This window comes from Cnephaeus nilssonii (genome assembly GCF_951640355.1).
Source record: "Cnephaeus nilssonii genome assembly, chromosome: 5".
NCBI classification, from domain to species: domain Eukaryota; kingdom Metazoa; phylum Chordata; class Mammalia; order Chiroptera; family Vespertilionidae; genus Cnephaeus; species Cnephaeus nilssonii.
In genome coordinates this window covers 89,264,619-89,279,317 of record NC_137076.1, presented here as the reverse complement: position 1 = coordinate 89,279,317, position 14,699 = coordinate 89,264,619, and positions in this window count along the sequence as shown.

Below are 14,699 nucleotides of genomic sequence, written 5' to 3'. Positions count from 1 at the left end.
CCCTGTGGCCATCAAAGGGCCCCTGCCAGTCTCAGAGCCCTTGTAATTTGCTCTCATTAACTGTGCTTTGTTGGGGGGCGGGCAGTGGAGAATCCCAGGCGGCCACTGCAGGCCTGGTCATGTCCCCACTGCTCTCTCCTTCCTGCCCTGGGATGGGAAGCCTGGAGTGAAGGCACTGCCTTGCTCCTTCCCACGCCACCCTCTCTGCACGGAGCCAGGGACTCAGAAGAGCCAGCCATGGCTGAAGTGTGTGAGTCTGTTAGTCAAAGCAGGGCACTAAGTGGAGCACCAAAATTACTGGGTTGGGAGCAGGAGCTGGGCTGGGCTGGGCTCTGACTTGCCGTGTGACCTTGGGTAAGGCCTTTTCCCTCTCTGAGCCTCGCTGTTCCCTTCTGTGAAATGAGGTGCCCTGAGTCAGTGTGGGGTCCCAGAAATAAGAAGCCAGCAGCATTTTCCTTTGGCTCAGCTCTTAGATATCGACCTTCTAGCACTTGGGCCTCCTCTGCTGCCTGGCACCCCAACCTGCTGCCCTCCCATCCCAGCCCCTTCTACGCTCCCCGGTTTGCATTCTATTTCCCAGGACTTTGGAGACACAACACCAATGCTGTACTGCTTGCTGGCTGTGGGACCTCAGACAAGTCACCCCACTCAGAGTCCCCACGTGTGAAATGGAAATAATACCATTATCTGCTGACATGGGGTGTGAGCATTCAAAGAGATACACATGCAGAATGCTTAGCATGGTGCCAGGCATGTGGTAAGCTCTCAGTAAAAAAGCTGCGGTACATGTATACCATGGAATGTTATGCAGCAGTACAAAAGAAGAATCTCTTACCCTTTGAGACAGCATGGAGGGACCTGGAGAGTATCATGCTAAGTGAAATAAGTCAGAGAAAGACAAGTATCACATGATCGCACTCATATGTGGAGTCTAAGTGAAAAAATAAACTGATGAATGAAGTGGATCCAGAGACACAGAAGCATGGAACAGAGTGCGGAATCTCGGAGGGAAGGCGGGGGAGGGTGGGAGGTAATCATCCAAAGACCTTGTATGCATATATGCATAACCCATGGACACAGACAATAGGGTGCTGAGGCCTGGGTGCGGGTGGGTGGCTGGAGGGAGTCAATGGGGCTAAAAAGGGGATATATGTGATACTTTCAACAATAAAGAATTATTAAAAAATAAAATAAAATAAAATAAAAATTCTTCAGTACTAAAAAAATACATATACACATATATATGTATATACATATACATATATATGTGTGTGTGTGTGTGTGTATATATATATATATATATATATATATATATATATATATATATGAGCCACTCTTGTGATTGTTATCCCTATGATTCCTTTAAAAGTTAAGCAGACCCAGGGCTCTGGGGAGACAACACCCTAACTCTTGAGACCGTATGTCCCTGCCTGATGTTCTGTTTTAACATCTTGCCATTCTCTTCTCCTCTCTCCTCTCTCTCCCTAACATCTAATTATCTAGAAAAGCTGTCCAAGTTGTCTCTCTTGACATAATATTATTTCTTTTCCCCTCAACAAACGACCAAATGCTTATACAGCCCTCTACCCCATCCCAGGCATGGCGGCCATCAAAACAAAAAAAGACCAAGAGGGCCCCTCAAATAAGTGAATGTGTAATTTACAACCTACAAGTGCTCTCTGGATGGCACATTAGAGGGCGGAGAGATCTCAGATAGCTTAAGCAGAGGTCCTCTGCAGCCATGGTTTGGCCCATGAGACTGCAGATGTGGTACATGTCACAGGAGGACAACATCAGAGACTGCAGGGATCTCTACCCTAAGTGTGCTCGGAGAGTTCGGATGCAGCCGAGTGTGGGGGTGAAGGAGGACGGAGATCAGCTACTGTGAGCAAGCAGGATTGGCTGAGTGCCTCGGGTGAGTCACTCGGCATCTCTGTCTCTTCAGCTAATTTAACAGGGGCAGGAAACCCGGCTTTACCGGAAGAGCTGCAGAGTGCTCTCACATGAGAATTGTCCGTGTGTGCCTTCACTCATTTGTGAAAGATTCCTCGAGTGCCGCTCGGTGCTCTGTGCGGGGGAGAGATGGATCCACAGGCACTCTGGAAGGCTCATAGGAGCAGCCAGGATTTATTGAGCTGTAACTACGTCTCAGGCACGTTAACCCACATTAAGTCATTTTATTGTCATAAGAGTCTTAGGACAAGTTATTACTATCCATATTCTATAGGCAGGAAAAGAGATTGATTGACTTGCCCAAAGTTCCCCCCAGTTTGGCTTCAGTCACTGCACACGGGTCTCCTGGAGTGGTCTGGGGACCCACGGGAGGCGCACCCTTGTCGGTGGTGCACAGGTCAATGTTCATCATTACTAAGAACTCCCTGGCCTCGTTCACTCTCATTCTCTCACGTGTGCACAATGGGGTTTTCCTAAAGCCACGTGCCTAGTGATAGCACAACAAGCAGCTCAGAGAATCAGATATTCGCACAAAAGGAGACCGATGCCGCTCTCCGCGCTAGTTTTTCATTCTGATGTTATTTTTTCATAAGAACATTTTATGTGACTATGTGATGGGCTTATGATTATTTTTAAATGATCACATAACTATTTAGAAGGTTCATCTCATTTTAATTTCTAATCAAATAATGTGTAAAAGCTTGACAAACGCTGTACAACACCAAGCAGAGATGCTCCCCAGTTGCTGTAACCCGGGTCCAATTCTCCAGGAGAGGCCTGTGGGGGGTGTGGCCTGGGTGTTGCTTGCCCGCACCATTAGCGTTATTAAGAAAGAGATCCCTGGATCACGCCACATGGAGTGGCCCCTGGGAGAACCAGCCCCACCACACATCAGTGCCTGTGATTCAGAGTGTCTGCCCCTGTGCCTGCGATTATGGGGCTCAGATTTTAAATCCCTCCTTGTGTTCTTCCCCTACAGCTTTCTGAGAGCTATGGCATCTCTCTCGATCAGGAACCCCCTGCAAAATAAATTTTGTTTCCCCCACAGCCTATATTTCACACAAGATGCTCACAAACAGTCTCTCCAAATTTGGCAACAATCCATCCAGCCGCTCCCATCTGATGTGGTGACCAATAGAAACTGAATAATGAAAATGACAATAATAATATCAGGAATTCGGTCAAAACGGATGGCACGGAGATGAATTGCAAACCATGGCACATCTGGAGAAAACTGTGTTTACGTGTCCATTTAGGGGAGTCTGGTCTTCTGGACGGCATTCTCAAGTTCAGCGTTCACATTCTTTTTTAGATTGTTCTCTTCATCTGGAACTCTGTGGGAAGCTTCTTGGAGGAATTCCAAAGGAGATGTATATATATATATATACATGTGAGAAGGATTTCATTCCAGAAATATTGTTACCATCTGACACAAACATGATTCTAACTTTCAGCGTTTCTATAAAGGTTTCTTCAAAAGGTGAAAGCTATGTTTCTCTGCTGTGTAGTTAAATGACCACAGCCGTAGAATGAGGGGCGGGGCTGTGTTAATTCTCTATACCAGTGGTCGGCAAACTGCGGCTCGCAAGCCACATGCGGCTCTTTGGCCCCTTGAGTGTGGCTCTTCCACAAAATACCACGGCCTGGGCGAGTCTATTTTGAAGAAGTGGTGTTAGAAGAAGTTTAAGTTTAAAAAATTTGGCTCTCAAAAGAAATTCCAATCGTTGCACTGTTGATATTTGGCTCTGTTGACTAATGAGTTTGCCGACCACTGCTCTATACAGACTCCACAGAGCACCTAGTCTATAGCATGCTTGGCAACTTGGCCCCGCTTGGCCCGCCTTGGACTCTGCACCCCATTCAGAGGCTTGCCTGAGAGCTGCTCTTGTTTTGGAAGCTCATGCTGGCATGGGGTCAAAAGGAATGAGCTTCAGATCTGACCTGAAAGGGTGGTGCGGGCCACAGATTTCTGCTCCTGAATCGGGATATTCCCGTGTGATCCTGGCTGACCTACTGGACATTCTAGAGCTTCAGGTCCTCAGCTGTAAAATGGAAAAAGAAATCTACCCTCTTGCCTTGACAGCTTTGTTCTGAGGATCAGATAAGGTGAAATGCTTTGAAAAACAGAAAGAGCTTGTCTCTCGCCTGAGGCCTTCGTGCATGCCGTTCTCCCTACCTGGAACCCTCTCTGACCTTTCCCTGTAGCTGGGTAACCCCCAAATGGTCCTAAGACATGGCTCGCTCTGCGCCAGCCACGCTGGCCTACCCCTGCAAGCCTGTCTCAGGGCCTTTGCACCTGCCATGCCCTTGGCATGGAACACTCATCCCTCAGATATCTCCATGGCTGACTCCCCAGTTTCCTTCAGGTCACTGCTCAAGTGTCACCTAATCAGAGGACTTCTCTGGACACACTTTATGAATTGACATCCAACCCGCAGGAGCTCTCCATTCCTCTTACCCTACATCAATGTTTTTCATAGCAAGTGTGCATTTTATAGTTATTCATTTACCTGTTGATTATCTGACTAAAATGTCACTTCCACGAGAGCAGGGACTTTGCTTTGTCCTGCTGCAATCCTCACGCTCAGGACCTAGCATGCATGCCCTCCTCCACCCAAAATAAAAGACAATCGGCAGAGTGTGGGTCAGGGTGGGCTGGGTGGAAAAGATTTCCGTGGCCAGGGCGTAGAGAACGAAGAGGAGGAGACCCCCTGCTCCTCCTGCCCCCACTCCCAGCTCCAGGCTTAGATGTAGTAGAGCGAAGCCTTGGTATAATTATGGGCATTTGGGTGGTTTGCTCCTTGTTAACCATCCTCTTCGCTCACTTAATTGGTCCAAAGCCTGTGGCATGAGCAACTAACTGTGCTGCGATTTGGCGTGTGTGAGCCGGCGGCAGCAGCGTGATTGCAGAGTGCTGCGCTTGCAGGAACCGCGCTCTGGGCAATCCGCACGCAGTGAGGAGCTCAGCCGGCTGCCGCTGCCTACCGCACCTTTGATGTTCTGGCAAACACACCCGTGGGACTTGCTCAACCCCGGCATCTTCGCTCTGGGCTTCTCACGGTGCCTAATTGTCTCCATGCTTTTTATGCCTTTTACCCAAGTGGGCAGAGCTTCACATCGCGGCTCCAGGAAGAATAGAACCCCAGCTGCAGAGGCGAGGTCTGGCCTCTGCCTCCCTGGCCACCTCACCTCACATGCCTCTCCTTCTTGGTTTGCCTTAGTACCACTCACCTCCTCCCTGCTTTCTGGTACAGGTTCTGCCCCAGGTCCTTTGGACTAGCATTTCCTCTCCTATACTCACATGGCTACCTCTTCTTATCTATGCATCGGCTTATGTGAATGACTAATAGTACTGTAGGACTTTATGCAAATCTCTCTCTTGATATCCATTTTCCATCAGATAAATAGGTAAATGGATTCAAACTCTGCGGTCCTCTCCAAAATGCATGTCTTAGCATTGTGCCCACCATCCAATGAGGCCACGGCAATTTTGGAGACACTACTGGGCCCTGGGTTCTAGGGACAAGGTAGATAGTGGTAAAAGTAATAAGATAGATGGGGCATTTGAGGTCTTGCTCTCCTGCATGTGTTGCTAACTTGGCTCAAATAAACTCCTATAAAAAATTTTTAAAAAGTCACACACATAAAGAAAATAAGATAGAAACCCTTTCCTCCAGGGGTGTACATGCATTCTAGAGGGAGGACACTGATAGACAATACACATAGAAACAAATAGACAAAATAACTTCAGTTACTGGTAAGTGCTGGAACAAAAAAAAATAAAGGCATGTGACGGAGAGTGAGCGATGGGGAGGGGGCGGGCTTTGGTGAGAGCAGTCAAGGAAGATCTCTTTGAGGAGGTGACTTCTGAATTGAGACCTGAGCGATAGTGAGCTGGGACAAGCGTTCCAAGAAGGAGCAGTAATTGCAGGGTCCCAGGGAAAGGAGCCAGCATGTCATCTTCCAGGAGTAGAAAGAAGGCCTGTGCAGAGGGGAGGATGCCGGCCACAGGGGACAGAGGATGAAGGTCTCGTTCAGGGGCCATGGACAGTGTGTGTGTTTCATGCCCAGGGCCATGGATGCCCACGGAGGGTTTTAGGAGGAGGGAGACTTACATCTTAGAGCACATCCTTCTGGCTGCCCCTTAGAGAACTGACTACTGGGAGGCGAGAGAGGAGGCAGGGAGAACAGCTCCCCCCAGGGGAGGAAGGATGCTCTGGGTCAAGGGCAGAGGGGCTGTGGAATTCAGGATGGATGGTTTGGAGGCAGAGCCCGGAGCACTTGCTGATGGATTGGATGTGCTCAGGAGAAAGGGAGAAGCATGTGGGGCACAGTTAATACATGTCTGATGAATAACAAACTGGCTCAGTGATCCCGGCGGGGTGCTAGTGTGCCAAAGGGCTCAGCATTGGGGTTTGGGCACATGTGAAACGATAATAGAGTCATCTTTGTATTTCCCACTTGTCATTGTTCTTGAGGGCAGGAGCCATGTGGGTTTTGTCACTTCCCTGCTGCCTAGCACATTGCCAGGTGCCGAGAGGCACTCCTAATAGTCACAAACAGTCCCTGGAGCTCGTATTTCCCCAGGGACCTCACAGGGAGGCTAGGCCAAGAAGGCATTCCTGGGCTTGAGAACCTCGTGCTATCTCATAGTCCCATCACCATGGCGAACCAATCCCTGCAGGTGAGGCAGCTCCCTCTCTGGACTCTGCCCCTTGATGGCAGCAAGACCCTAGGTTCCCAATTTATTTTTTTAAGAAACTTTATATATATATATATATATATATATATATATATATATATATATATATATATATTTTAATTGATTTCAGAGAGGTTCAGAGAGGAAGGGAGAGGGAGAGAGAGAGAGAAACATCAATGGTGACAGATAATCATTATTGGCTGCCTCCTGCACACCCGCTACTGGGGATCAAGCCCACAACCCCGGCATGTGCCCCTTGACTGAAATGGAACCTGGGACCCTTCAGTCCTCAGGCCAATGCTCTATCCACTGAGCCAAATCAGCCAGGGCCAGGCTCCCAATTTGATGCAGTCTAGCTGCTTTCCCAGCTCAAAAATATGCCCACTGATGAAAATTCACCAGTATTCTGGACCCCATCCCTTTCTCCCCCTGTAGGTCCCAGAGGCCGTCGGGAGACCTGGGGGTCTGTCTCATACTAAGGGTGGAATGTCAGTACCACGGAGAAGTGTTAGGGGTGGGAGGGGGTACTTCGGGGAGGAGGACGGTGATCTGCGTTCATCCAGACTTCTGTCGGCTGAGGGGCTCCCACGTGGTCTATGATTAGGGCTGGTGCAGGAAAAGGTATTCCGTTTCCAGAATGTGCCACCCTTCCCCAGGACGCCCTGGAGAGGAAGAGTGTTGCTGTGGAGCGGAGCGTCTCAGGGAAGGGACTCCAGCCCGGCATTCTTGGCTCGCCCTGCACCCTGCATGATTATGCAGGCTGCACCCTGTTCCAGGGCTAATAAGAAAGCACAGCCCCAAGGCACTTGGGCTTTGCATTAAATTTTTAATAGCCCTGGTGGGTTTGATCCCACATCCCTGGGAGAATTAGTCACTGCAGGTTCAAGTGAGGAATTTCTGAACACGCCTCAACAATCTGCTTCTAATTTGAGGATGGAAACTTTGATTTCAGAATCCTAAAAGGCAATATGGTATCGACAAGGAGGCCTCGGTTTCTGCCATTCAAGTGTCATTAATTGAGGTGTCTGTACTAGTCCAGGCTCCCTCCTGTCCGTCTAAAGCTGTGTGATCTTGGGCATTTATAACTCAGCCTCCTCCTGACTTACAAATGACAGCGTGGGGCTCCTCCCAGAACTTCCCAGCTCCCACGCCCTGCGTTTGGGACTGTGGAGGACAAATGGCATCTCCATCTCAGCTGCTCCCTGGGAGGCCTCCCTTATGGAAAGTTGGCTTGGAGGCAGAGCAGTTCCCTGAAGCCCTAGCAGGCCCTGCCCTGGAACCCTGCCTGCCCTCTTGCTACAGGGGGAGGTCTGGAAGGGGTTAAAGTAGGCTCAGCGAGTCCAGAATAGACTAACTCAATCCCCTCCCTCGGCAGGTCCTCTGAGCTTTTGTTCTCAGGGATTTACTCAGCCCGCTGAGGTTATCTAAGCCTCCTCACTGGGCTGGGAGCTAGGCCTCTCGGCCTCTGCTCCCTCTGCTCGGTGAGAGCTGAGTTGTAGCAACTTGCCCTAGCTCTTCCCGCAGGCCAGAAATCTGAAGCTACCGCAAGGGGTGGAGAAATCTTGGAACCTGAGACAATGAGTCTAGCTGGAGCCAGAAGTGGCTTTAGAGATTACAGGGTCCAACTAACGCCCTATGCAGAAGGGGAAACCGAGGCCAGGAGAGGGGACTTTCCTTTGGTTCACCCAGCGAGTTCGGGAGAGACTCCAATGCAGGTCCCCAGATTCCCAGGTCAGATCCCTCCGTTTGGGTTGATCTCTGGAGTTTGGGGACAGTCTTTCGGGTTGGAGCTGTCAGGAATCGATAATGTTGGGGGTCCAGAAGGGAAGTGGAGGACGCATGATTCCAGGTGTCATGAAAGCAGGAAAAAGGGCCCGACTCTTTCATGATGCTCCCTGAGCTGATGCCCATCCCTGCCTTCTCCAGGTTGCTCCAGGTGTCCCAAATGTTGACCCCCTCTGATCCTCAGATGGCAGCTGACAGTTCTGTTTTTTGGTTTTTTTAAAAAAATATATTTTATTGATTTTTTACAGAGAGGAAGAGAGAGGGATAGAGAGTTAGAAACATCAATGAGAGAAACATCTATCAGCTGCCTCCTGCACACCCCCCTACTGGGGATGTGCCCGCAACCAAGGTACATGCCCTTGACCGGAATCAAACCTGGGACCTTTTAATCCGCAGGCCGACACTCTATTCACTGAGCCAAACCGGTTTCGGCAACAGTTCTGTTTTTACTGTGGACCAGACTTGGATGGAGGCAACTTCGTTTAGGGCCTAGTTTTTTAAACAGACCTCTCTCAACTCCTAGCTTCTCTTCTTATTAGCTGTGTGACCCTGGGCGAGTTGTTTAACTTTTCTGAACCTGAGCTCCCTGTCTGTGAAGTGGTAGTGCCAATAGTACCTTTTCCCCGGCATTGTTGAGAGACGAACGAGATGACACAGAGTGGGCCCAGAGCAAAAGCGGGAGAAATGGCAGCGGTGACTTGCCCCTCTGCCTTGTGCGTCCTCTTCTTTCTTATCCAGTCGGTTCTTCCCCTCCTTGGCTTCCTCCTCTCCTCTTTCAGCAGAACGGACCTATTTCTGGGCCTGCCTGACTCACAGTGTGAAACTCTAAGAGGACGATGGAGGGATAGGAGCTTTATAAAGGCCTATGTGGAACAGTGGTCTCTTGTGGTAGTCCCTCTGGCTAGTGTCCCAATGGCTCCTGGACAATCCCTGGGTTGACCAGTTGTCAGTCAGCTCAGGCTGTGCTGTCGAGGAAACACATGGAGCCTAGATGCACTGGGATTCATCCTAGCCACCTGTGAGCTCAGTGGCTCTAGGCAGGTCATTTCACCTCTCTGACAGTTTTGCCCACTGCAAAATGGGGCCAGAATCGCTGCTTTTCCTAGTTCATGTGTCTACGTTGAAAACTGCAAACCTCTATCCATTCCCCTTTCTCTGGTTCCACGCTTGATTTTCATGAGGGACCCAATTCACTCTAACCTTCGGTTGTAACTAGCGGTTTGGGGGCAGCTGACCCAACCTATGCTCCAGTGGCCTGAGACCCGGCCTGCCAAGCAGAGCCCTGAATTCCCTATTGTCACTGTGGTTGGTTCAAGGATGGGCCTGTTACCCAGTCACAGCCAACCTACCTTCATCCTGGGACTTTTGCTTTTAGTGACAGGGAGAAAGGACTCACTCCCTTTTCTGCTAGACAGGAGCCTGGGAGAATGAAAGCTTGGCGATCCTAGGCACCATCAGGTGAGGGGAATCTACCTGATTATCAAGCAGATGCAAAAAAACCCCCACAAAAAACAAACACAACAGAAAAAAGGTGGAGAAGGGCTGTCTTCTGCCAATGTTGTTTGCATATTTGGCCCTAGACTCACCTAAAGCCAAATTATTCTTTTTATATTTCCTTTCCTTCTTTATTTCCTTTCCTTTCTACCAGATCCTCTACCTATCCAATCCTTTATTTTTGCTTAAGCCAGACTAATTTGGGTTTCTGTCACTTGCAACCAAAATTTCCTAATTAAGAACCCCTAAAAAAAATGATGATAGTTACTGGGATAAGCAACGTGAGCTGCTCACCCAATATCCATTTCGCTTTCTTCTCACCAACAGAACCTTTGATGGCAAAAGGGAGCAGGGAGAGGCAGCTAAGTCCCAGCAGAGGCGTTATGCTTGGCCTAAGCTAATCATCACACCCTGACTCTTGTTTTTCAGGATCCCTTTCACTGACAGTGGCCATTGACCCAGTTCCAGACCAGGAAACAAGGAGATATGTTTGCAGAAGGAAGCATAAGGGGCACCTGGGAAAGCAGACATAGCCAGCATCACCCCATCTCCTTCTTCATGCCTTGAAAGAGGATGTGATGGCTGGAATTGCAGCAGCCAGACAGTGACCATGAGGCAGAGGCCAAAAGAATTGCAGGGACACCAGTCCGGATATCATTGAGCCACTAAGTTAATGCCAAAAACCATCTGCCTGTATGTTTCTTGTAACATAATAAAAACACCTATTTGTTTAACCCACTGTTAGTTGGGTTTTCTGTTATTTGCAGCACAAAACATTCTTTACGAATGAGTCATTTCATTCGGGCAGAACTCAAATAGCTCTCCAGCAATGACCCTGATCCAAAACTCAGGCAAGAATGCTAGTTAAGAATAAAACAAACAAAATCTCCTGATAGTTACCAATGCCAGTCACTGTGTTAAGTGCTTTAGTTGCATATACCCTTATGTCTAGTTGCAATAATTTGTGAGGAAGATATTATTATTAGTCCCATTTTATAGGTCAGAAAACTGAGCCACAGAAAGATCTGTTTTAGGATTGCACAGCTAATAAGACAACAAGGTTTATAAATAGCCACAGTGGATTCTATCCTGTATTTCACTCATAGGAGAGCCCCTTGCCCACAGATGATACCCTAATGTTCTACACAATGTGGACATGTAGTTAGTGGACAGGTTCACTGTTATAGAGAATAGGGAGAGAAGGGCCTCTGAAACAAGTGATGTGCTGTCAATGAGCAAAGATAAAACATGAAGAAGAAAAGCCTGGTCCTTCCGTACAGGGGCAAATAGTCTAACATACCTTCCCAGGCCTTGTGGACACCGTGGTATTAAAACTCAGTTCACTCATTCATGCTTTCAGATGGCCCTGAGTCATCGAGTAAAGATGAAATCATGCTTAGCCTTGTTTGGGGAGGCAGGGAAGCATGCAGTACATCTAGGGAAGATTCCCACCTTAGATACTTAGTAAAAATTTAGCATATTCATCAGCAACACTTCTCCCTCGCTGCTCCCCAACCCAGCTCTCTGGAAAAAATGAGCTCAGAATGCTTCCTCTCCCAAATGAGGCCAATATGTTAAAGGACTGCATTTTTGTAATCATCATTTTCCCAAGATGTTCCCTTCCTGAGACTATAAGTGTCAACCAGCATGTTTTTAGCAAAAGTGATCTTAATTATAATGCCTAGGGGTTACCAGTGGGCACTCATGGCAGGAACCCAGCGACAGCGTTGGGACCTCTGCTTACCTCCTGGGCTGGGATCAGGGGAAGCTGCACAGAAGCAGGAGAAGGATCTGAGAGAGTAAACCGACCCAATGTCCAAATGGGCAGGGGCCACCGGACAAACGGCTTGAAGGCAAAACCACATCACACTGACCGGATGTGGCCTCTCAGGTCTGTACATTCAACTGCTCTTTGAACAGATAGGGAAACCGAGGCCTAGAAAGAGGAAGTGACTTACTCAAGGTCACACAGCAAGGTTATGGAAGAGCTCAGGGTTTTATTTCCTGACTTTTGACCAGGACAGAGGGGACACCAAGCAAAGGTCTGAGGGTTGGAGAGGTCGGCCGAGACCCGAGTCCTGAGCTGGGAATGGGATGGATTTGGTTCCTCTCCCACACGAGGCCTCCCCTTTGGGACTTCTGGAGCTTTCCAGGGAGCCGGGCCAGATGAAGGCCTCTGAGACCATAATTCAACATATATAGGATGCCCCCCCCCCCCCTAATGTATATACATACTTTGAATAATTGTAAAGGCAGTGTTTGTTAAAATATATTTCATTTTCAAAATTGAGCTCTCAGCTATGAAAGTGTGTATACATTTTGGGGGGACACACTGTATGCATTGAGTATTTACTATGTTCTCACAATAAAAAAATCGGGCGTGGTGCCTGTCCTCAAGGGGCTGACAGTCAAATGTAGTGGTTAAGATGGTAGGCCTGGAATCATTTGCCAACAGCCAAAGCTTGGAGAGACCCCTGCTTGCTGCATTTAGAGACACCCTAAGTTACAGAGGCAAAGACATAGACCTCCCCCACATTCGCATAAGCAGAGCGACCTACTCATGCACACAAGATGTAGATACTGCACACGTCAGACACAAACATGTATATGCATGTATAGACATGTGTCCACATCAAACACAGATGCATGCATACATGTACACACGTGAACAGGCACACGTGCACACACACACCACCTTCTTACATTCTCTTCCATAAGCAAATTGCAGTCTCCGCAACACTGGAGACGACATCTACACAAGACTTTCTCAAGCTGCCTGACCCAAGGCCAGGGGTGCCTGGGCCCCTCCCCCACAGCCCTTGCTACTGCAGATATTTGCTGAGTAGGGGCCGGATATCAGGGTGTGAGCCACTCCTGCCTGATTCACTTCCATCCGGGCTGCAGAGTTCCTCTTTCCAGGGCTCAGCACCTTGAGCGCTGCCCTGACTCATCCTACCTTAGCACAGGGCAGGGGCCTGTGGTTTGCACAAGTCGGGGCAGGGCCCTAGGTGGGGATGGGGTGATTTTGATGAGGGGTGGGGGCTGCTATTAAGTAAGGGCCCAGGAGGAGGTGTGGCTCTGTGTCTTGCAGGCGCCCAAGGAATATGTACCAATCAATCCATCTGGAAAATGGGTGTATGGGGGCAGAGAGAAGGTCCCCAGAATTGTCTGTAGTTAGGATCCCCCTCATAGTGGAGGCACTGGGGCCTGCCCTGCCCCTCCTGCTGCTGCACTCTGCCCATGGGGCCAAGGGTCTCTGGAACCAAGGGGACAGCTCACCCAAGCCTGTGACCCCACACTTCCTGATCACATTCTGGTCACCCAAATCCAATTTCATGCCCAGAAGCCCCCAGCTAGCTTCCTAGGCCTGTGCAGCAGGCACCTTCCTCCAGGGGCAGGCTGTGCACCCCAGGAGTGCTTAAGGGGGGTCAAGTTGGTGCTGTTCACTGGGCAGAGTTAGGGTGAAAGGTATAAGCCCCTTCCTGTGGGAAGGAAAGGGGGAGGAAGGGAAGGCAGGCGGGCCAGAGCCATGGGTTCTCCTTTGGACTCTTGCTTGGTGCCCTGCAATATCAGGGGTGGACCTGCCCAAATCCAGTCAGTCCTGGGGGCCTTGCAAAAGGGGGATGCCAAGCTGAACTCCAGGTCTAAGGGCAGAAGCATGGGGCTGAATGTCAGAGAACCTGGAGTCCCACTGGATAGGAGTGTAGGCTCTGAGGTCAGCCACCTGGGTTTCAAATCTCTGGGAATTTTTAGCTGTGTGACCCTGGACAAGATCCCTTCCATGAGCCTCAGTTTTCTCATTTGTCACATGAGACCAATAATTGCCTCTACCTCATGTTGAATAGTAAAGTGCTTAGCACAGTGGCTGGTACATAGTAAGTGATCAATTAGCATGATTATCTGTGATCTTGGTAAGTCCCTTGCTTTCTCTGAATCTCAACTCCCTCTCAGGAAAGGAGGGATGATGCTAAATTCAATGAAAATGTAAAGTTTCTTTGGATGCTCTTAGTCTAGGATGAGGGCCGAGGGAGACACCTCTCAGTGCCCTGAAAGCCCCATGGAGAGAGCACAGCAAGCACACTGGGCCTCCTAGCACCGGCCCTCTGCTCCTGCTGATGGTTCAGACCTGACCTGCAGATCCTCGTCAAAGGGCTTGGAGAGGAAAATGGCTCTCAGAGAACCTACAACCTCCTATCCCAGGGCCTTTGCACATGCTGGTCCCATCGCTGGGAACACCTGTCTTTCACTTCTCACCAGTTAACTGCCACTTACATTTCAGATCTTAAATCAAACATCACTTCCTCAGGAAAGCTCAGGTCCTCAGTTACAGGTTCTCATCCTTCCTTGTATCTGTTCCCATTTATAATATACATCTATGTGGGTGAGCATTGGATGCCGCTTCCTTCAAGAGGGCTTCCCTTAACCTTCCTCCCCCGTCCCCCTCCCCCACATTGATTTTCAGAGAGAGTGGAAGGGAGAGGGAGAGACAGAGAGAGAAACATCGTTGTGTCACATTGATTCCCGCAGGGTCCTCGACCAGGGCCTGGGACGAGCCTGCAACCGAGGTACGTGCCCTTACTGGAATCGAATCCAGGACCTTTCAATCTGAGCCAAACCAGCGAGGGCAAGAGGGCTTCCCTTCAACCCCATTGAAGTTTAGTGCCCAACTGGTGCCCTCCCAAAGTACCCTGCACGCTACAGTTCACATTTCATCTCTGAAATGTTTGCATTTCATCTCTGAGGGAGAGATGAAATGTCATCTCAT